This window comes from Rhipicephalus microplus, chromosome X, assembly GCF_043290135.1.
Source record: "Rhipicephalus microplus isolate Deutch F79 chromosome X, USDA_Rmic, whole genome shotgun sequence".
In the NCBI taxonomy this organism is placed as follows: domain Eukaryota; kingdom Metazoa; phylum Arthropoda; class Arachnida; order Ixodida; family Ixodidae; genus Rhipicephalus; species Rhipicephalus microplus.
In genome coordinates this window covers 280385992-280410600 of record NC_134710.1, presented here as the reverse complement: position 1 = coordinate 280410600, position 24609 = coordinate 280385992, and the positions used below count along the sequence as shown (strand labels likewise).

General features: G+C 45.0%; 1 pseudogene; it reads left to right on the top strand.

Annotated features, from left to right (window-relative positions):
- The first annotated feature begins 315 nt into the window (after positions 1-315).
- LOC119168306 (spastin-like) lies at positions 316-2475 on the top strand (annotated as a pseudogene).
- The last annotated feature ends 22134 nt before the right edge of the window (positions 2476-24609 follow it).

Below are 24609 nucleotides of genomic sequence, written 5' to 3'. Positions count from 1 at the left end.
CTGTTTGAAGCGGCCGAGGCCACCACGGCACAACTTTTTCGCCAGTCGCAAACCGCAGGCGGTCATCATCAAGGAAGTAACATGCTCTTCTGCAAAAAGTGAATCCGAAAAAAACGTGCGCACGAGGTCGGCTGATTATTCGATTGGTATGGCTACGTGCAGATGGCTGCTAGCGTCGCCCAGCTGGCGACCACGCCAAACGACTGCTCCGGCGCCGACGACAACCCTGCTCGGCCGTGCACGCTGAGTACCGTCGGCGGATACGCAATCTACCTGGTGTTGGTCGTGTTCTGGCCACTGCGATAGCTCTGCGCTATGGAGTTCGCTATGGTGGTGTTCGTTTTCCGCGGTGGCCACAGCGCTCGACACGAAGAGCGCCACTACGGCCACCTCCCGCAGACCAGTGGCAACTCCGGAGCAATGTTGGCGTCAAGTGAGGGCCCTGACGCGAATCTGCTCATACGACAGAAACAACACCATAAACGGGCCTTCGACCTCATCTCCAAGGCGCTCAAGTATGACGTTGAGAATGACAATTTCAAGGAGTTGGCCATCGACCTCTACAGGAAGGGTATCAAGAAACTACAGAAAGGCATCACCATCGACTGCTCTCAAGGAAAAGGTCTTTCATGGGAGCGAGCGCAAAGCCTTAGTAATAAGATGAAGGTGAACCTCGACATGGCCAAGGAAAGGCTCGACTTCTTAGAGAGCATTGTCAAAATGAAGCACTTCGGCGATGACTTGCCCTGGCATACGGGCGTGGCCCGGCCTCAGGCCAACCAGAAGCGCGAAGCATGGCAGAAGGCGGCACCCGGCCACGGCGCAGCCACGAAGCTAAACGATCCCTTGTGGCTAAAGATGACTGAAAATGGCGGACTGGCAGCCAATTGAATTACAGGCATCATATGCTGCCTGTCGACCCGTTCAGGTGTTACATTGAGGAACCAGGCTGACGCGGCATCGCAGCCGCAAGTGGCGACACAGGCAGTAGCCCCTAGGACCTCGGAACAGAATGCTCAGAGGTGCTTGGAAGACGGCCAAATCCCCGTCACGGGTTTCTCAACCAGCTGCCAATGAAGCTGAACCAACGCTAACGGCAGTGAGGCGGTGGCTCAACCAGCAGCAAGAAAACGCACAGCAGCCCAAGAATCAGCATCCACCTGCTGCAGCAGCGCGGCCCGGCTCCCGAGGAGGATCCTTTCATGATGGTAGAGAATGAAGGCGGGTGTCGACACTGAAGGGCGTGGACTCGCGACTCACCCACATGAGCTTCGACGAGATCGTAGACGGTGGGACTTAGGTGCTTTTCAGAAACATTGCTGGCCAAGAAGTGTCCAAGCAGGCACTCAGTGAAATGGTGATCCTGCACACAGATAGGCCAGAGCTGTTCACAGTTCTAAGAGCACCACCCAAGGGCTTGTTACTGTTTTGGCCATGAGGCAACGGGAAGACGATGCTGGCCAAGGAAGTCGCCCATGAAACCCACTCTACGTTCTTGATCATAAGCGACGCCTCGCTAACTTTGAAATCCATTGGTCGGGGAGAGAAGCTGGTTTGAGCTTTGTTCTCTTTTGCACGAGAACTGCAGCCAGGCATTATTTTCGTTGGCGAGATTGACTATCTGCTCAGCTAGAGGAAGGACAATGAGTATGAAGCTACTCGAAGGCTGAAGACAGGGTTCCCCGTCGTATTTGAGGGGTCGCACACAGGGAGTGATGAGCGGATTCTCGTCATGGGCAGCACGAACAGGTCTGAAGAGCTTTCGACGACGATGCTCTCAGGCGTTTCACGAAGTGGGTCTACGTGACCCTGGCTGACGGGAACACGTGGATAGCGCTTGTGGAAAAGTTGCTCAAGAAGCTAAATAGCCTGTTGTCACTAGACAAGCTGAGGTACCTGGCAAGGGTTACCAGTGGCTACTCAAGCAGTGATCAAACGGCGCTAGGCAAAGACAGCTATCTGGGTCCCATAACAGAGCTCAAACTTGAGCAAGTCCTGTGCATCGATCCCAAAAAGATGCGAAACATAACGCTCGAGGACTTCATGACCTCGCTAAAGAAAGTCCGCTGCATCGTGTTGTAACAGAGCCTAGAGTTTTATGACTTCTGGAACCAGGAGTTCGGTGAAATCACCCATCTGACATCATCCTCAGCGCACGTTGTCCAGTGTACCGACATGTTCTGCCTGTGAGTTGTATATCCAAATATCCAAATAGTGCATGTTAACACTAGCACGCCAACGGCACTGATTGATTTGTGGGGTTTAACGTCCCAAAACCACCATATGATTATGAGAGACGCCGTAGTGGAGGGCTCCGGAAATTTCGACCACCTGGGGTTCTTTAACGTGCACCCAAATCTGAGTACACGGGCCTACGACATTTCCGCCTCCATCGGAAATGCAGCCGCCGCAGCCGGGATTTGAACCCGCGACCTGCGGGTCAGCAGCCGAGTACCTTAGCCACTAGACCACCGCGGCGGGGTACGCCAACGGCACTATCCCCAGGGCCGTGCTTGTGAATGAACGGATTTCGGCGTGGCACCAGCTGGACATGCTTCCCCGAAGCTGCCACATTCACAATATGATTTAATTGCGTCGCATCACTATATATGTTTTTTTATCTCTCTGATGAATAATATTGCTATCAATATATCCCAAATATACTAATAAACTTGTGGCATGATTCTCTCATAGAGTGCGACAGGTCACAGTTTTAAATCTTGGACGAGCTTGCTTTTTTGGTGGGGCATCCAAAGCTTTCACCTACTTTATAGCGTCTTTTTATTTATGTCATCATCATCATTATCATCACCATCATCAGCAGCAGCAGCAACAGCCTTACTAAGTCCACTGCAGGACAAAGGCCTCACCCATTTTCCGCCAGTTAATCTGGTCCTGTGCTTGCTGCTGCCAATTTATAGCCGCATACCGATTATTATAATCTGCCCACTTAACCTTCTGTCTTCCCCTAACTCCACTTGCCTTCTCTTGGAATCCAGATAGTTACCCTTAAAGACCAGCAGTTATCCTGTTTACGCGCTACATACCCTGTTCATGTCCATTTCCTCTTCTTGATTTACACTATGATATTCTTAACCCCCGTTTGTTCCCTAATCCACTCTGCTTTCTTCTTGTTTCTTGAGGTTACGCCTACAATTTTCTGTCCATTGCTCGCTGCGTCGTCCTGAACTTAAGCTGAACGCTTTTGCAAGTCCCCAGGTGTCTGCTCCGCAGCATAGTACCTGCAAAATACAGCTGTTATATACCCTCTTCTTCATTATTATTACTGATATGTCTTCTTTATTTGTGTTTATTCCTTTTCATGCGAGACTCCTTGAATATAAAAACCTATTGTATTGTCTGCCAACTTTGTGTTACTTTGATTGTGAAATCTCTATCCATCGGAACGAAAATGTGAAAGAAGTATCGGGTGAAGCACGTATATTATTAGGTAATACTGCCTGTGGGGGTGCACATGGAAGTTAGGCATGTGGACGTGTATATTCGAAGTGCACGTAATTATTATAGTAAAAATTGTGCTACATAAAAAGAGTACATATACTTATCAAAATGAAAAAAAAACCAGCATCAATGCGTTCAGTGCAGAGCACTTGACTTGGCTATCCTTTGTAGAGCAATAATTTCGTACTTACTGTTTAAAATGGTAATAAAAATAATTCAAAAGTGCTCGTTGGACTGGAATGGTATTGTTCCTCATGTAGGGTGCAGAAGGCCCCAGGTGATACCATTTTTTCATTTACATCAGTGAAAATGGTCATGTGTTCGTTTGCTTTCTCGGTTTTATATAGGCTTGTGAACTAACTGAGCATGATTTCTCGATTATTTAAATTATTCGGCAGTTCTTGAAGCCATTAAGGTCATGCATTTCTAATAGTTTTCACGCACTGCCGCATTTCATTCGTGGTTTTTAAATGCGAAGAATTTCTTAGCGAACTTCGGTGATTTTGAGCGTATATATTTATATATATATATATATATATATATATATATATATATATATATATATATATATATATATATATATATATATATATATATATATATATATATATATATATATATATATATAATATATATATATATATATATATATATATAATTATCTATCTATCTATCCGCCTATGACTTTCAACTCTCCTGTTGTTTTCATAATAGTATCAATACTTGAATAAGTATAGCATAGCATCACTGTATGGGGAGCATAGTGACTCATCATAATATAAAAATCATGACATGTATGTGATGATTCAACATTCACGGTCTTGCTGCTTCTGCACTGGTTTCGTTCACAATACGTAATGCAACACTGGTATTTTATGACATGACTACATGGTGAAGATAATTGACAGACGCTAGCGTAGAAATCATGACATGCATGTCATGTAGGTCATGACCAAACGCCATCTTCATGGTGTGCTCGCGCTCGTTTTGCTAGCCTAACATATACCGAATTAGGCATTACCGGACGTCAGTGGATGACGAAGGTATATAACTGTTGTAAACATGATAATCGTGACATTCGTGTCATATAAGAGCATGGAAACAATAAACGCTCACCATGTGCTCGCGATCATTTCGCTAGCTCCACATATAACGAATTTGGTATTACTTGACAGGAATTGACTAGAAAAGAAAATGACACGTCCAGACATGATAACCTTGATATCCGTGTCAAGTGAAACATGAATAAATTTTTTGCTTATAACGCCCTCACGGCTATTTTGCTGGCTCCACATACACCAAGTTTGGTATCCCGTAACGTTAATGGACGATGAAAGTAAATGAGATGTCTGAACAAAATAATCAGAATATATAAGGCATGTACGGCATAATTGACGTCCGCCTCGTAACATTGAGCTGATTGTGAAGTGACATAATTACCTTCCCCGTTCATGCTTCGCATATCATCGATTACCACTTTACATGGGATCTGCCCATTTTTTACGTTATTGGTTTCGTTGTTATCATTATATTATTTATTGAATAAGACGAGAGGGCTCGTCACTTATTTCCAATAGAGGCTTTGTGACTCTGGAAAAAAGCAGCCTCATCACGCGCAGCATTATTACCCGTCGTGCAGTAACCGATTTCGCTGGACTAGTTAATCTATGAAGTGCATGTTATTCCCCTTTTTTGCCTTGTGCTCTCGGCGTTTTTTTTTAAACTAGAATTGTGCAGGAGTGTTGTATTGAAGTGAAAAAGTCGGCAGATAAGACGTGCCTTGGAAACCATGTTATGCTAATACTGCGATTGAAGGTTGGCTGTTGTAATTCTTTTATCGAGCGAAATGTTTCTTACGCAAATACGTTTCAGGTGTTCTTTGCGTGAACTTTTAACACGGATAGAAGAATATAACATTTTCATATAAAGGGACCAGCCAATGTTGCTTTTCCATTGCTTGAGCTGCGGAATCCGCATTGTGTCATGTTTCATAGGGTCAATACGATGACTGCTGCTATGATTTAGCGAAACGTTTTTCACCTAAATACGTCTAAGGTGTTCTTTACGTGAACTGTTAAAACAGGTAGAATAAAAATAACATTTGCATATGAAGGACCAAACCAATCTTGCTTTTCCAAGGCCTCTAGAAACCGAAGATTGCTTTAAAGGCTGCCTGGACAACTCCGGAATGGCTGTGGAAGGTCGGAACTCACGAGAACTTCCAGTATTCTGCATGCTAGTCGACTATTCTACTCTAAAGCCCCATTAATGCTTCAGAGTGCTTCGGGAAAAAAACAATACGCAAGCCTCATTCCGGAGTAACATAAATTGAGGTGACAGTGTTGACTCACCGCTTGTATATATATAATGACAATATGTGTGTACTATAGCTGCGCTTACTCTAGTGAAGCGTTGTGCAAATAAGCCTAAGGCCGCCCTAGTTATGATACTTGCATAGAAGAAGTATAGCGTTGTATTTGTGAGGATGAAACAGACGTCTCTGCTTTAACATGAGCTCCAATGTTACATCAGGAATTGAACTACCCCTTACGCATCTGTGCACACGACGTTTTTTGTAAGCCCAAATTGGGCACATTTCTCAATTTTTCCGAATACTATAATCGGCCTCGTAATAGTTGGCTCAATGCTAAAAAATAATAAAAACGGTATAGGCTGCTACTCGCTGACTGCTTCACATGAAATTGATTGCCACACTGCATAGGGTCTGCCACATATTTAGGCATGGGGCACCGGCGGCCATAATGTGGATGCTTGGATCGCACACTGTCCTTTTATGTCGTCTCTTGGTGTCATGCAGGCAAAATTATATATCGTATTCATATGACAGCATAGGCACGCACAGTATAGTTTAGCAGGAGGGGGAGAGGTAAGTGAAGAAAGGTGATGTGAGGAATAAATGGAGCAAAAGCAGAAAGGCATAGGGTAAGTCGAAGCAATGTACGGCGTCACGCAGGCACAATCATGTATAGCAGGTGTCAACAACATCTTTAGCTGGAGTGCCAATTTTCTATGAAGCTGACAGAGTTGGGGCACCACGGCAAATTTGTGGCGCCGTAAAAAGGTCGTCTTTGGAGACAAGTAGAAATATAATGTGAATTGAGATATCATACAAAAGAGCAATACCATTATGTATATTTCCTGCAGACTTGTCACTAGGTTGCCAGCGATAACTTCATTGGAGGTCATGCGTGCTCATACCGTGCTGAGAGGCGCACGCCCCTGCAGGACCAAAGACGTTTGTTGTGTCTATGGTCTCTCGTGTTTGCGCATGTCCATCTCTCGTGTGTATTTCGCGCTAAAAGCTGCCGTAAAATTGAACCAACTCGACCATTGAGTCACTCTACTGGACCACAAGTTCCCTTCTTCTGATGTACAGCATAGTCATGTATAGTACATTATCACTGATTGGCAGGGAAATGAGGAGAGGAGGAGTGATGTGAGATCGAGGAGGATAGAAATGAGTAGTGATGAAAGTGAAGGATACCGTAGCCAACACAGCGTAGCGTACCCTCGTGTAGTGTAGCACAACAAGTGATAGAAAAGGATGCAAGGGTAAAAAGAAGGAAGTCTGAGGAGAAGTAAGCAAGGGCTGAGGGGAAGGTAAGAACATAATATGACCGCATATACAGTCAAGCGTGAGAGTGAGAAATGAAAGTGAAGGTGTGGATGACGAAAGGAGCGAAGGAGAGTGAATCTTTGCATGGCGTAATGAATAACATCAAAGGAAGTACCTGGAAAATGAAATACGGCTTAGTACACATGTTACGGTGAGAAGAAAGGAAATGACAGTGAAGAGGGTAGAGCAGAGCTTATCTGTGTGTATAAGAAAGGGCGGAAACAGAGAGTTAGGAGGACAAATGTGAGGGGGAGTAGGATAGAAAGGAAATGGAACTCGGCATAGGCGTGTATTATACAGCACTGCAAGACTGCGAAAGTGATTTGTCACAATGATGGGAAGAAACTAGCCCGGAATGTAGAAGAAGGAACGCCCTTAAAAAACGTCAGACCTGTGCAACTCTACTGACGAACTAGATGAATAGTAGTGACTATCCATCAGTTAGGCACTAATTTACGACACTAAGAACGCTGCTTGTATAATTGCGAAAGTTGTTAAGAACCTATTTACAATACCAAGCACTCACCCGCCAAGACTGTCAGCGTAGTCGACGTTTTTTCCAAACTTACGTGACCCCCTAGCAACAGCTGGCCAAACAGAATAGATGAAGCGCGCCGATTCACTATCATCAGCGGCGCCATGCACGCGAATGGCTGTTGTGACAGATAAGAGCATCTTTAAGCGCTTAGAGGTTGTTATGTTTCAGTGGGTAGACTAAGAACATCGTGATCTTTTCCAATGCAGGCTATCGTCTTTTTGTGACCTGTGAATCATTATCTCTGCTTTCTGCATGATTCTCAGTTTTTCCTATTCCCAAGATTTATTGGCTTTCTACGAGAGTAATCGCATGCCAACTTGTCCAACAAACAGCTCTAATGGTCCATCACAAATGCCCATAGGCTTGACACATCAAGTACAGTTGTTTCTACCTTCGTCAGGTACTCAAAGGGGAGCACCGGTACGGAGTTTCCGTGCTCAAATACTGTAGAAGTCCCTGTAAAATCGTTCTGATTATATAAGAGAGTTTGATGTCACTCACTGAGTTTTCTAAGCAAAACCTGGAAGTTGTCTAATGACATTTCTTCTGCAAGATTGCCACACATGCTCCTTTCTTTCTGTGTTTTATATTGCCGGCCCATTGCACGTGTAGATATTGCGTTGCGCGAATCTAGCCAGAATGTCTGAGCGCAGTCTAGATAATCTTGGCAAAAGACGTTACACATAAGCACGCAAACGCGTAAAGCGGAGTTGATTTTAGAACAAACGCGGCCGCAAATGATATCTCTCGGAGGTTCGAAGCCACATGTATAAATGGCGACGCTCCTTTCAACGATAAATAATTATCATCGGCAGACGCCTTCCTAGCCGCTATGATTGTACAGTGTGGCAGCAATCTGCTTTTCATTTCGCGGCCACAGGTTAGGCCAAATAAGATTTTCATCTTAGACGTACCGGCTACTGCCTTCGGCGAGCCACAATAACTTGGCAATATACCCAACCTGTTCTAGTACTTCAATCTCAATGACGTTCACTTACCTTGTTGCTGCATAGCAAGATTAGAGAGCTGTTTACTTCCGCAAAGTTGCAGACCAATAACAGAGGGAGGCCTTGGAGAGAAGCATGTCCTCGTTACATTTTCTTTTTATTATTTCCAGTGTCAACCTCATTTCTTCACTTCTCCACCACCTGATTGAGGGTAGGGGGATATGGGGAAACTTGCCCCCCAACCCCCAGTGGAAAACCCTATACAAATGCAGAAACGCTGTGGCAAAAAAAGATCATCTACGGAAAGTTCATCTGCTCGCAAAGTTTCTTTACCAATTCATCGACATGTATCACTTTTCTGCATTTATTCTATTTCTGATTATTTCTTTGATACTGTTACGAGACTGAGACCGACTCGGAAAAGTATACGCAGATACATTTACCGCCGGTAAAGCGAGCAGTGCCAGCCATACAGATTAGCTCGCGCCAGTCAATATTCTTTGCCCTCTTCATCTCCATGCCACTGGCAAGTAGGATAACCCGTCGTGGTGGAGCCACCGTCACGGAGCTTTAAAGGTTGTTATCTGATGAAATGTTGTAGGGCTTTAACCGCGAAACGTGGACAATAGACGTCAGGCTCTGCACATATGGTGCTCCAAAGAATGCCACCACCAGCACCCTGCATGCGCGCTGGCCATAAGCGGGCAGTGTTAACAGAGCCATCCGCAAGCGAACGTGCATGGCCTTCCGCTTTCATTGGTCTTGAGGAGCAATTTCCTGAAAATCAAGGACCAAAATCAAGCACCTAAATCACGCAGTACACGGGCATCTACTTTTTCGCCTCTATCTAGATGTGACCGCCGCTGCTACAATCGAACTCGCCAAATTCGGGTCAGCAGCGGAGCACCTTATAAAGACTGGCCCACCGAGGCGGACGCGAAACGAGGGCTGATTAGTGAATAGCGTCTCGAGGCTCTTCAAACAAAAATAAAATAATCAAAAGCTGAGATTCCGTTTGCGTGTTATATTATTTTTTTCAGCTTTCATTATTTAAGTAATTTTGAATGGGCAGTGCAAAGACACAAGAAAAAGAAAGACATAGAAACCCAGACAACTGTCTTTCTTTTCCCTTTGTCTTTCCGCTTCGCTTTCAATTGATATGAAGCAGCTGGTTAAACCGAACTGCATCTCATTGATGCTACACAAGAGAACATACAAATTGCTTATGCCAAGTAGAGTAATGCCTTATGCAACGCTCTTAACGAGGTAGCGTTTAAAATGCAGGAAACAATCAGGAGACGGGGTAATAAGGTTTTGACTGATTGTTGTCTTCTGTATGGGCTGAACGGGCAGCTTGATCAGCCCGCTTATTACAGATAATTCTACAGTGGCTTGGCAACTAATGAAATATAACGTGGTGACCTTTCTCTGTTACATGGTGGAGCATTTTTGCTTTCTCAAACATCTACTGCTCGTCAGGACCATGGAGTATATTTGACAGACGTGGCTGCAGTTCCGCCTTGCAGTCGCAGAAGATCATCCACCGTTGCGTGTTTTGGTCGTTAATGAAACGCAACGCAGTGCGATGTAATTCATGCCGTTGATGTGGTTGCAAGAGCTGTTCTGAACTTAATGATTGTGGCGTGCGTTGGAATAACGACCGCTGCTGTTGAGCTGTTCGTAGGACGGGGCCGTTGGTGTAAAGGTGTCTAAAGTCTTGGTACTTCTCGTACAGCAGAAGTAAGGCAAGCTGCTTGAGGACTGGTATTGACAAATCTCGTTTTTCTGGATCCCTGGTATTGTCAGGTTGATGACTGGCTGTTTGAGGCAGCATGGAGGAGCTTAAGGTCTCGCCGCGGGCAAAAAACCAGTTGGTAGAGAGTCCCAATGTGCAGTTACTGTTCGACAGAAGGAAGAATGAGGGCTATCCAATGATAGAGATGCTACGTGGTGACGGGGAATGCGGCCCACATGTGTTATGTGTGTTCTCGGAGCTTAAATTCTCATATGGGTCTGTACGATGTGGTCTTTGGCTAAAACTATAGTAGCCATTGTTGAGGCACCCTGAGGCAGACCTAGACGAATTCGAAGCGACTGCGTCTGAAAGCTTTGTATCATGCGTCGACCTGTTTTGCTGGCGTTTGATAATGCGGGCAGACTGTCTCGTAGAAAACCAAGGAAAAGCACCCTGTACTGTCGTAACGTAGCATTTAGCTGCATGCATTCCCCAAGTCTTTCCAGCGAGAAACTTGAAAAGATAGCATATGCCCATCAATAGCTTTTTCAAATACGACACATGAGGGCTCCATGATATGTCTCTATCGATTATGACAACCAGAAATTTGTGAGATTGGCAGTATGGTTTATTTTGACCATTAATTGACACTGTGTCATTTGTCATGGGTTTGCGCGTAAATTCCAGAAAAGCGCACTTTCCTGAGGAAATTTCCAGGCCTCGATTGCGGAGGTACAAAGCAGTTGCAGTAGCAGCTCTCTGGATTCTCGCTCGCAACTGCAGGCAAGTTACCGCAGATGTCCATACGCAGATGTCTTCTGTGTGTGTTGATATACAAATATTGCTTGATAGGTGCGTACGGAGAGCGATCACTGTTAGATTGACTAGCACGGGGCTCAGTACACCACCCTGAGGGAGGCCACGACAACTCAAATGTGCAGAGGTGTCCCGGCCTCCGTGCTCACAAAAAAGGATCGCATTTGGAGATAGCTGCGCATCCACTTAAACATTCGGCCACCCAATCCAATCTCTTCAAGTGTGGCAAGAACAGCTTCATGAGTAACGTTGTCATAGGCTCCTTTGACGTCAAGGAACAGAGAGGCGCAAAGATACTTTTGGGTTTTCTCATGTTCAACGTACAGGATTAGGTCGACAACACTATCAATCGAAGATCGACCACGTCGAAAGCCAGCCATGGCATTTGGGTAGATCTCAGAATACTCTAAGTAGCACTCCAGGCACCCGATGATGATTTTCTTCAACACTTTACCCACGCAACTAGGCAATGCAATCGGGTGATAGGAAGGCGAGTTTCAATGGTGACTTGCCAAGTTTTAAAAGTGGTACTAAACGACTGGTTTTCCAACTTAAGGGGACAGTGCTCTCTAGCCAACAATCATTATATAGTTGAAGCAAAGCTATTCTAGTGCACTCACCCAGATGACACAGGGCTCTGTAGCAGATTCCGTCAGGTCCTGGTGTGGAGGTACGTTTGCACGAAGCGAGTGCTGCCCTAAGTTCTTGAATGGGGAACGGGAGGTTTATACAGGAATCATGAGGTAGCGGACAACTGCTCAAAGGTTGTGTTCTGTTAAGTGCTGTAGTTTGTCTCGATAATCCGGCGCAGAATTCTTCAGCAACGTCAACAACTGGTCTATTTTGGTAAAGGGCTAAGGCCTTGAATGGTGACCTCTGAATGGGGGATGACCGTTAACCTCGTACCATCTTCCATAACTGCGATAAAGGCTTACGAGGGTCGAGTGGCTCGCAGAAAGTAATCCAGCGTAGGAATTCTAGCTTGTCCAACCGACGTTGGATCATATTCTTTCAACGTCTAGCAGCATGTAAATCTTCGATGTCCTTCGTGCGCCCATACCTTTTTTCAGCTTGTCGTCGTAAGGCTCGAAGCCGCTCCAGCTCTATGTCGATGTCTATGACTTTTACAGGGCATGAGATCGTACACACAGCCTTTGGTACAGTGCTCTTCATGGCCTCTTGTCAACCATGTATGTGTTCTTTGCATTCGTCTTGCATACGAGACTGAAATTTCTTCCAGTCAACTCTTTTAACCGTGTCGCGAACTTTAGGAGGCGACAATCCGCTGATCTTGACGAATGTTGGAATGTGATCACTCCCATGCGTTTCTATATCTGTAAACCATTCAGTATGCTTCACTAGGCTTTGCGAAACAAAAGCCAAGTCCAGAAAGCTGCTGTATGTGGAGCCACGTAAAAATGCCTGACTGCCATCGTTAAGTAACCAAAGTTTGTTGTCGGAGGCAAAGCACGCCAAGTTTCTGCCCTTAAAGTTCGCCCTGTGACTTCCCCATATTGTATGATGAGCTTTAAAATCCTCGATGATAACACACGGATCAGTCGTTGACGCTATGATGTCTCGTAGTTTTTTTCGAGCGAACTCACTTAATGGTGATAGGTATGCGCCAACCACAGTGATGTTGAGCCTCCTCTTTTTTGTATTGTAAGCATACGTATTAATTTTCGTCATGAGGTGGTACAGGTTGAAGGATGTAAGTGAGGTCTCGGTGAATGAACACCAGAACCTTGCTGCTTTCGGTAACAGTACACGACATAAAAGTTTGTATCCCGAGAGCCTTATTGCATTCGATAATTTCGGCTCACAGATGACGATTACGGGAAACATGTTGGCGTACACAAATCGACAAAAATCAGCAATGCGTGATCCTAGTTCCCGCGCATTCCACTGCAGTATTGCTGCTTTACGAAGCGCACTCCTGAAAGACTGTGAAGGCTTAGACGCAATCTTACTTGAAGGGCACTTTTGGCTGATAGTGTATTTATGTTGCTAAACAACACGCGAATGGTGTTCAATAATGATCGCACCATCACCATCGCGCGATGATCTGGCTTCCCGGCTGTTGCAGCATCGTGTACTTGTTCTTAAGGCAGCTTCTGTTGAGGCTCAACAAGTCGTGTAGGCGGCTTCTATTGAGGCTCAACAGATTGTGTAGGCTGAAGGGGTGGCCATTCCTTTGGTGAGAGAAATGTTTCAGTTTCTTTTCTTTCGGCGCAGATGTCTGCCGCGCTAGGAGCCGCGCCTCTTGATTTCTCTTGAGTTTCTGTCTTTCTCGTTAGATTTGGCACTGTCCTTCAAGAGGACCTTCGACGATGATGGTGCCTTCGCCTCACTTTTTGCGCAGCTTCTCTGTGAGTCGAGTGGTGTAGCACCATTTGCCTTAGAATAGAAATCTCCTTCTTTTACTGAAGACAGTCCTTAAAGGAACCACTGTGAGCACTGTGACAGTTGGGGCATTTCAACGCAGTTGCACTACAGTTGTCTGTGTGGTGTTCTGCGCATTGGGGGCACACTGTGGAATTTCTGCAAATGCCCTTCACGCGACCACTCTTCTGGCACTTGATCACTGCATAGGCTTCGGAATAAATGGGCAAACCTGATGACGAAAGTAGCCAACCTTCACGTAAGAGGGAAGACAGCCGCCCTTCAATGTTATTCGCAAACAACAAGAGTTGCCTAGGCGACCAGCGTGCACAATGACGTTGTTTTCAGTTACTGGTTTTATCAGTACATGAAAATCATCATTGGCGATTTCAGTGTCCATATCATAAATACCTCCTTTTACGGTGTCATCATTCGCTGGTATGATGGATTGGACTATGATGTTTTCCAGCTCCGACACATGCTGTAGCGTGTTCAGTGCATTCGGGTTCATCACGTTGATTGCCAAAGTATTCTTTATCGTGTTTATATTGATGTCATTATTCTCGTTAGGCACAATTTTTGTAAGATGCAAGGACAGTGCTTGCCTGTTGAGGACGCGTAGATTGACAGTAGTGGTCTGCGGCACAAACAGAATGGACTGGGGCCACCGCTGAGGCACAGTTCTCACAGTGGCTGTACTTGATGCTGATGATGCGTCATCATTCTTCGTTTGGCATTGCGCTAGACCTCAGGTTCAAAGTCGTCTTCCGAGGACCCGTCGGCTGATGCGGAGTACAGCTTGGTGTCCTCGCTCTCACTAGATACATTACCACGATTTCCTGGAGCATTGTCCATGGATGAACCGGTACCGGGCGGGATTTTCGGAGATTGTACCTTCATCACTGGTATGTAGAACGTCGGAGACCCCGCTGTTGCTCTGTGGAACGCAAAAAATACAGCACAGATGGCAAGACGTGTTCCACAAGAGAAGCACTTCGTCTTCGTCCATCTGACGCCCGCATGCGACAAGATTAACCCGCTGGTGAAGCATGCCATCAAATGCTGCTGAAGCAGAGCGGGTACGTCCTGCTTGCGTTGAAGGAGCATGAAAATATGCGCAGGCAAAGGTAGGTGGGGGAAGGGCGTTCGAGCAGCGACTGTGAACGTTCAGTATAAGGGCGTGGGTGTGAATGCTATATTGAACGGCATCACCGGACGGATCTTACACCCTTCGACGTTCTTTGTTGTCGACGGCAAAAAAACTGTGCGAAATCCCCTTTCCTACTTAGGGAGACTGTCTCTTGTTGCAGCAGCGTTTTTTGGGAGTAAAGGGAGGCTGCATATAATAAAGCTAGATGAGCCTTAATTGGTCGCTATCGCACTCATTACAAAGCCCTTGCTCTTTGTTATTCAGACGTTTTCATATATAATGTTCAGCGTGAACATAAAACAAACAGCATGCCTTCTCTCTTTAACATCATAATGCCCTGCATGCTGCATCGGATAGGTCTGCATGATATGATGTATTTATATCAAAGCTTTCAGGTAGGCCAGAGACTTGCGCTGCCAGTTACAAAACGAAAATTTTCCGATTCAGCAGCTTCTTGAACGCACAGCCAACCTCAATGTACTGCAGTAAAATGCCAATTTAAAAATGTAAATGTGAAAAATTGGGGCACTCTTCTGCTTCACCTGTAACATTTGAAGACGATAGCGTTATCTGGTCCGTAGGGCATACTTCAACCACCTAATGCAGACTTCCTGTGTAATGATGTCACTCGAGAAGTTTAACTTGTGGATTACTACAATGTATTCAATAATGTTGAAAGTGCCCTCTGTCAATGAAGCTTTTGCACTGAATGCATCCTGTGTATTGGGTAACATGCTTCGAACCACCAGCCATTATGCACGTCAGTTTTTTTAACTTGCTATTCACCTAGGATACATAGTGTTAAGAGAATACGCGCAGTTACATGTGTGCCTTTTTTAATGGGTGGATGGCTTTGAACTACCAAGTCGTTAGGCCTATTACATGTTCTCAAGTGGTTGCTTGGGCGTGTTGGTATGGCATATTAGAAAGAAACAGCGCGAAAAACGAGAAGCTAAACAAAAAAGACACATGCAGAGGGCTCTTTGTGACTGACGACCGATGGCCATGTGCGCATGTACCACGCAATATTACAAGAATATTACTTGTTGTGTTGTGAAGCCTATAACAGGACGTGCGTGCTTAGGGTAAAACGTTACCAATTTTTCCTGCATGAACAAGTAGAAGAAGTTACTTTCACTCCTTTTCGAAGCAGGCACCTGGTTGTGTGGTAGAAGACCTGTTTTCCACGTGAAGAGCTTGGGTTCGATCCTCACTCGAACTTGGCAACTTTCTTAGTTATTTCATTGCAGTCTTTCCCAATTGCTCGGACATGAAAGAGATGATAATTTTTCACTCATAAGTGAAGACACCGGTGCTAGGAGTTCTGTGAAACGAGTTCTGTGACATTATCGCTTTAAAATGTGCGCATCTATGCTAGGTGCGCCAGGCTGGAACTAACGGCGGAGGTAGTGTTTAGCCCAGTTACTTTAGAATTTTGCTTTTATTATTAGGATATGGCTAAGCCTGAACATTCTTCTCAAGTTTTGTTCAGTTCCCCAAACTATGCACAGTTACGTGGTAGAGGAGGGAAAAAATGTCATTTCAGTAGCAGTTACATGTTGTGATTCTGGTCAAGTGAGATGCAAAGTAAAACTTTGTTAAAGTCCAGTGCAGATGCTGATGTTACCCCGAACCACCATGTTGCTCCGAAGTTATTGGTGAAACATGTCACATCAATATTTATGCGATGTTACAATATTTTATTCGCGTGACTAGTAACGAAATGTTACGTGATTTTCTTCCGCGTAACTGGTCGTTGCGTGTTACGTGTTGCAGAGTAACGTTACTAGATTTTGTGTGATTTTATTCACGTGGCGATTACAGGTCTTGAATATGAAAAATTGTGGTCACAGCAAACAACAAACTGTCATCAATATAACATAACTTACGATCATGAGAAAGTTCCTTTTGTGGCTCGAAAGCGCAAGAAACCCTGCGCTCATGTACTTTTATTACGCTTTGAAATTATTTGAATTTTGATGATTTTTTACGTATTTTTATGTTGCATTTGCTGCATTCGTTTTTTTATATCCGTGGTGAAAACACCATATACATAAATTGCTCTATGCTCAAAATATTAGCCACTTGCTGAGCACTGTGCATGCCATCCCAAGTTGCGATCATTCTTCAGGCTCTGTATTGAGCTCCTCGTCGCTGGAGTGTGCAAACACCCGCACTGCCTTTTTCTCCGGATACTTCTAGAGACTCGTAGATGATTATCAAAATGGGGTGGTATGTCATAGAAGGGCCTACCGATAATATGCCTTTCGCATTGTCCTCATTTTAGTTATTTCTGATATAGTCGTTCGTTGATTGACATCGTGTGCACCACCGGACACTTGATTCGAAAGAGTCCAAAAATTCATCAGCTTAATGTCGTAGAATCTCACTGACTGATTTCACACCAAAACTAAGGTGAAGTTTGCATTAGCCCGACCAGCCAATGACCAATGACGTAGCCATGTCGTCGCACCACATCGCACTCATCTCCTCCCCCACCCCCCTCTCGAAAATGTTTCTTCGCCATGGCATACACCACGAAAAAAGACCATCTCAAACACGTGCCCCCCCCTCCCTAAAATGCCTACGCTCTTGCAGCCGATGTGGTAAAGACCGCTTATAGATTATGGTCATTTCATAAAAGCGGAAAAAAGGTCATAATGGTAGCTAAAATGAGAGTTCATTGGAGAAACCTGAATGCATGGTCAAAAATTTTAGAGGCGAGAGTTGATTGAATTTTTCAGATTTTTTTTCTGAGCCCTTATTATGACATAGGAAAAAGCGAGCACGAACGCCACATGTTCTCCTGGGTATTTCAGCCTGAACGCACACCATAAAGAAAAGAAACCAACAAAAGTTTTTCATAAATATCTATGCTGCATGCGCTTCCCTTCAGTGATCAGATATGGTGTTGCGACGTTGTCACCATATACGATCGCACCACCACAGAAGCGGGACCTAACGCCACTGAAGCATTGCGAAAAATTCCTCGCCTGCGCAATCACTCTGAAGGAAGTTGCACTGATGTTTTTATTTCTTTATATCCACGCCTTTGACGGAACAAAGAAGACTACCTGCTGGTATAAAAGTAGCATTTTGCAAAGCAGCACCCAGTTACAGACAACTCGCTAGAATAATGGCAGTGAAGCAAGGTCATTTCTTAGGTTAACTGCGATACCGGCTGCCTCTGGAAACAAGCACCTACTCACTGATGAACTCCAACGTCGTTCACTGGCGTGATCTAGGATATTCACGCTGCCATTCCTTACTCGGACTTGAGTCGCCTTGTAAAGCCAGCTATTGAAGCTAGTGTTATTGTTAAGGTTGCTAGTTTGAGTACCTCAGGCTGCGTGAAAATACTTCTTAGAGGCAATACTATACCTTCGCACATAAAGTTATTGCTCATAGTATCATATAGATATGGCTTACATGAGATATTATTCTCAAGGTTTGGTCGGTTTTCCACACTACGCAAAATTACGTGGTTCTAGAGGGAAAACTTCGCGTCACTAGCAGTTAACGTATTCTGATTTGATTTGCGTGAAACAGAAAGTATACAAATTTATTAGAGTCCCGTGCCGACGCCGAAGTTGTCCCGTACCATTCGGTTGTTACAACATTTCTGGCAGACACATGACACGTCAATATTTACGCGATATAACGTAATTTTAGTCACGTCACTACTTACGGAATGCTACGTGATTTTTATTCAGGTGACAGGTTGTCACGTGTTGTTGCGTGACTGTAGTGACTTGATTAGGTGTTGCGTCGTGTTATACGATTTCAGCCAAGTGATAACAGCCGACCTGACATAAAAAATTGCTGCCACAAAAAACAAGGATAAGCAACACGACATATCTTACGATCATGAGAAATTCCATTTCGTTGTTCGAAAGAGCAGCTGAAACTCCACTCATGCACTTTTTATTTTATTTCCAAATTGTGTGTGCTTCTATTTCGTGTGCTTTTTTCTCCGTGATGCATTTGCTGTATTCTTTTTTTGCGGGTAAAAGCCACATACATGTTGCAATGGGCTGGTAAATATAGCCCGTTGGAAGTTCAGCGCTTTGTGTGCCATCCAGTATCAAGGTCATTTTTTACGCCAGGTTAATCAAATTATGATGTACAGTGCATTTTCAAACACCAAGCAGCTACTTTTGCTTTTGTATCTTAGGAAGGCTGGGACACTTTCAAGGTGTGCCCCCCTCCCCCCCGCTTCAGCACATTGGGTTGGGCCAGGACCCGCTAACCCTACATATGGCCTCCATGATTTACGCCGCTGCAGAGGCTTCAAGCTATGCGTGGTCGAAAACATGTTAAGGGACAAGATCAGCATCGTTTCAGCCAAATACTGAAAGAACAAGGTCAGGCACGTAATGGACCGTGAAGCAAAATTCAGACTTGACACATCTGAAAATTATTACATTAAGCCCATTCTTCTACTACCGGGTGAAGGTTAAATTGCGGAGAATGACTACAACAACAATATAGCTCTCTGGTATGGAGCCACCCGAAGAGGACAAACAGCTCTTCATCAGTGAGAAGAGCCATTTACAGGGCTAACAATGTCTTGCTGTTTGGGGTGCATTTATTTAAAACTAAAGCTTTAATACAACGTCCCTAAATAAGGAGGATTTTTTTTCAGAGTTTAACTTACTTTTGGAAGGCAAACTTGAAATTTATCAGTTTACCTATGGCTAGTCCCCAATTCTCCAAAACTGAAGATTAGTTTTCGCATTTTTCAGTTTTCCTAACTTTTTGATACCATGGTGTTTGAACACGAAAACATCACAATAGATAAAGATTAAACTGATCGTCTTGAAGGTTCTAGCGCACAAACACACATAGATTTGTGTTCAAGTAGTGGAATAGAGAACATCCTCGTCTGTTCGTATTACAACCTTATGTGGTAATACACACAAGCACACATTTGTAAGCCAGATTATTTCACGAGTTTGTCCCTTAAGAAAGCACGCTCCTTTCGAGTGATGATTCTCGGCCTCATAAGAGGCTTTTGTATCAACATGCCAAATGATATTTCACTGCACTGTGGAACTACATGTGAGTATGGTCTTACGCACAGGAAGCAGATTGTCGCAGAAGGTTGCGACAACCATTACTGCCGGTCACTCGCAAAGTTACGGCGACTCGTCGATGGTAATGAAATTGGGATGTTTTGTGATATATAACTTATCGACGCAATGTCTTTCGCATGGAACTTATGTAGTTATTTGTGATATAGTTCTTCGCTACTTCGCGCCACCTGACAATCGGTTCAAAAGCGCGCAAATCTCCATCAACTTGATGCCGAAGAATCGCAACATGACTGCACAGCAACACTTTTGCTAAGGTGAAGTTTGTAACAGCCATATACACTCTAAGGCAAAATTACCCAAAAAGGGAGTAACGGAGCCCAATAGGCACGCGCGATGAGCGCATAGACCATTGAAGAGTAACCACAGATGGATGCGTGCCGCGTGCAAACCACTTAGTCTCCCTATTCCATGCAAAGAGATGAACCACGCGAGAGATTCGACCCGTGCGCAAACGGCTGTCGAAGAAACCAGCCATCCTCCTCTCGCCTGGCTCAGTCTTCCCCCCAATTTTGCTGGTGATGGCACGCGTTGCATCGCGCTCAGAGAGCTCGACGATCTAGGATCTACGACGTGGTTTTTGTGCGTATGCTTGATTGAGTGTGCGCTGCTGCTTTTACGTTTCGCCGCACCCATGAAATGTGGAGCCGGTCTCGACAAGTCGCCACGTCGTGCTCTATATCCCTGGCTTAGTCAAGGTGGTGGCGACAACTCACGACACCACCGGTTGGGAATCAAGACCAACAAGGTAGCCGATAAGACAGCAGACCTGTCAGATACAATAATTCAGTGACTCTGGGCAGAAATTAGTGCTTGATTCTTTTACGAGTAGGCGAGCACTCTCTATTATGCCGTAATTGCCGGGTGTGCGATACGTATCGCGCTTGCGGTAACGGGCTCGGTAGTTTTGTGTATCGCACGCACGAAATGCCCCGCGAAGGCCGGCTTCGGCGTCAGTAGTTCGTTTGTGCTTTTTGACGGCTTAGAAATTGGCCGTCATTGCCCTCGGCCACCCGGATGCTCGCTCATCGAGTGCTCGCCTGTCTTCGCCGCCGTGATGAGCTTCGGGCTGACGCTATTTGGGCCGAGACCTTGTAGCTGTTTTGCGAGTCGTTCAAAACACGTTGCGGTTGCTCCTAACGAGCTTGGTTGTATTATGTCGTGCTCTGTAAGTGCACCGGCACGGGCTGGCGGGGCTTTCGCTAGCATCGGAACTCAGTCTGTAAAAATTGGTCGCCATTACTGTTGGCATCCCCGCAAATCGGACGCCAGAAGCCCGGCGCCGACCGTTGGCAGCTGGCACGGCAGTGAACTTGCGTTTCCTCGCTGCCCTCGCTCGAGTTGGTGTAAGAGGGCAGCATTACCATCGGTTTTTTAGGCACGGAGAATGTCGCTCCAAACCAACACAGCACTGTTCGTGGCGGCGGCCCAGCGTACGGTCGCTCTCTTCTTCGAGGTGCGCTGGCGGCAGGCACTCACGAGCAACGCCGTGTTTGGTCTCGCGTTCGCTTGCTCGAGCTGAACGGCGGCCCTCGCTTAGAATTCGCTGCCTCGCTGGCGGTACTGTGGTTTGTGGCGTCTTAGAGTTATGACTGTGGTTAACGCACTTCAGCTGTTGCGCTATGGGGATCAAAATGCGTCCCTGTCGATGTGTGACATCACGTTAAAATACTTACATGTCAAATTTTACATGCATGTTTTTACATCAACTTGCACGCACTTGTCATATGCATGCATACTCCACTTCTGTCAAGTGTGACTAACTATTTTTATTATCTTATTGTACAGCTGCGGGCACACAACATGCAGAAGGCTACGGGAGCTGGCATCTGCAATGCCTGTCATCTATCGCTTCCGTCTGAAGTGCTTCAAAACGACTGTACAAGCTGTGACAACAAGGTCGGAGTTGTACGTTTCACCACAAATTCTATTAAATAATGAAGAACCTTCAGTGTATAAAGAAAAATGAAAAATTTGAATGCCTCGCTTTTGTCTTTCGCTGTTGCAGTGACTGCGAAAGTAGTGACACACAGGTGGCTAAATTGGTTTCGCGTTTTCTTTTGCGCGCCATTTGTTTATCACTGCGCAGAAAAAGAAACAAAAAAGTATTAGGCTTGGCAGAGAATAAATAGTAGAACAATATTTCAACTGGGGAGAAAAAGTTGATCCGAGTGGAATATTCGAGTAGACAAACCGTTCGTGCGGCGAGGTGTAAATGTTAGAACTAACGGTTGCCCGATAAGGTGCGATTGTGAGGAATAAATGCTAGTACTTTCAGGTGATTTGTGGGACTAACGACTGCCTGCTAAGGTGTAAATGTGAGGACTAATTGTTAGTTCCTTGAGCTGGTTTGTGGAGACTAACTGCTAGACCCGGTGATGTTGGTCCCTAAGAGGAATAATGGTTGTTGCAGCCCCATTAGTCCTCAAAAGGACGAACCACACAGCCTTTCAATACTCTTTTTTCTTAGAGTGTAGGACGAAGGGCCAATAATCCTTTAGATCAGAGCCTTGTGATCAAATCAAAACAAGGCCATATTGACACTTAAAATCGGAGTTTAGGGTATAAATACAAACGGTGAAACGTCTGTGGGCAAGTGTTCATAGGTTTTTTCAAAGTTATCCATAAACACAGAGCCCTAATTATAACATAGGTCATATCAAGGACCAACGTCATTGCTGGCCTTGGTATTCCAGCTCAGATGCGTGCCGGAAAACGAAGTCACGTCAGATAAAAATATAAGCCAAGCTTCTGCCATGGTCTGGTTGTGTAACATCACCTCACAAAAGCATCCCCCAAAATTCCTCCCACTCCTACGCCTCTGAAAGAGCTTGCCCTCATACATTTATTTCCCTGACACTGACGCTCACGTGCGCACAAAAGAGATAGCCTGCAGGTATAAAAGTAGCATTTATGCAAATCAGGATCTAGTGGCAAACAACTTGCTATAGACTAGTATAGTGGCTGGGAAGCGAGGTTATTTCGCAAGTAAACCTCAACGATATCAAGTGCCTCAGCGAAGCAGCTCAGTTCGATTTAACTTCTTGTGTTCACATCACAGCGAGAGTACCAGAAAAGCAATTTCATGCGCGAATGTAACACAAAACACATGATAGTTTTATTGTAAAAAGTGAATTACTTAGGGCGAAGTCTACAGTTAGAAAATGGTGCCAGCTAAATTGTATGCACACAGGTTTGCGCTTCGAGGCGTCAGAGACGGTGCACTGATGTGATGCGCACCATGCACGCCAGCAAATATGGCGTAGCCGGTGTGGTAGGGGGAATTGAATTCTTTTAAAAAAATTTAAAAGACACCAGAGACCAAAATTATTTTTTGCGCATTAGTAAAACATAATTTCACATTATACCGAAAGCTTACCTCTTACCGGGATCCGACGTTTGATAAATGGGAAAACAAGCAAAAAGAAAATGCGAGTAGACACACCACCTTGAGATTTCCTCCCCAAATACTGTGATTCGAGGTTTCTCGAGGTGGTGACCCTGAGAAACACAACAGCTCAGGCACTCATCGACGCACTCAGAAACATCTTCGCACGTCATAAAATTCCCCGAGAGGTCAGGCTGAACGATGGCCCACAATTCTCGTCGCAAGAGTTTGGAGCATTTGCAGACTCTTAGGGCTTCAACTATTCGACCCATAGTCCACTCTACGCACAGTCAAACGGGGAGGCAGAGAGGAGGGTATGGACCAAAGAGTTCCTTACAATAATCGCTAGAGAGGAATCTGGCGCAGTGATTGTGTACCCTCATGAGAATTATGGGAAGTACGGGCTTCGGAATGGATCGCGTTTGCCAGCAAACTTCCTACGAATCTTTTTTATAGTTTTAGTTTCGTTCTTCGCGTGGAGTGGGTAGGGGGATGGGTGCAAAAGACTGAAGCTGCACTTTTCTTCAAAGAAGCTGAAAACTGCTAGGCTTCTGAACTTACTGCAACGCTGGAGCTGTATAAGTCGTGTTTGAAAGTTTAGGCCAAGCGTCGTCCACTCACCACGGCACATAAATGTAGCATCCCCTGCCAGTGCAGGATATTACAACGAGTTCACGTAAGTTGTCAGTGCGTCTTGCCAAAACTCGTTAAAATCAACTGCAAAACGACGGTAACGCGAAGTAGACGCATCGCCCAGCTCTTCTCACTCGACTTCACAACAAAACGAAAGGTGCGTTGGGGGAGACTATTTGAACAGACGCATCTGGCATCAGAACAGAGAATCCGTTAATTGTTTCTCACTGATACTTAGCTGCTATTTATATAATTATATATGGCGTACCTTCGCAGGCAAAACAAGAATGTTTGTTTTGAAATGTTGTAAAGAATAATTCATTAATTGTTGATGCCAAATCCGGAACGCAGTGGTAGAGGAATGCACATCTTGGTGGTTAAATTTGTCCAGGTTTCACTTCTACCACCTAGATACAAAAACCTTTTGCGTAAAGTTTGCGTACAAAAATTGAAGCAAGTTTCAATTGAACATAATTTCATATAATTTTGTTGTACACTCAGCAAACAAGCATGGCAAATCTCAAGAACATGATCCATCCGAAGCAGATCCGAAGCCTGTACTTCCCATAATTCTGATGTGGGTACAAGCGCCGGTTAAGGAGCCCGTGTAGACACTAGCGCCAGATTCCCCTCTAGGTAATAATGTATGAAACTCTATGGTACGGTGAGTCAAGGACCTGTTCTTCAAGTCCAAAGACCCTTGCCTTGCTCTGTTCACTTATCAGTACACTTCGGGATTCAAGGCTTTAAGACGCACAGACTGACACGTCAATCTGTGCGGGTTCGTGACCCTGTGGCACTAACGACGCGAATATTTATATACATACA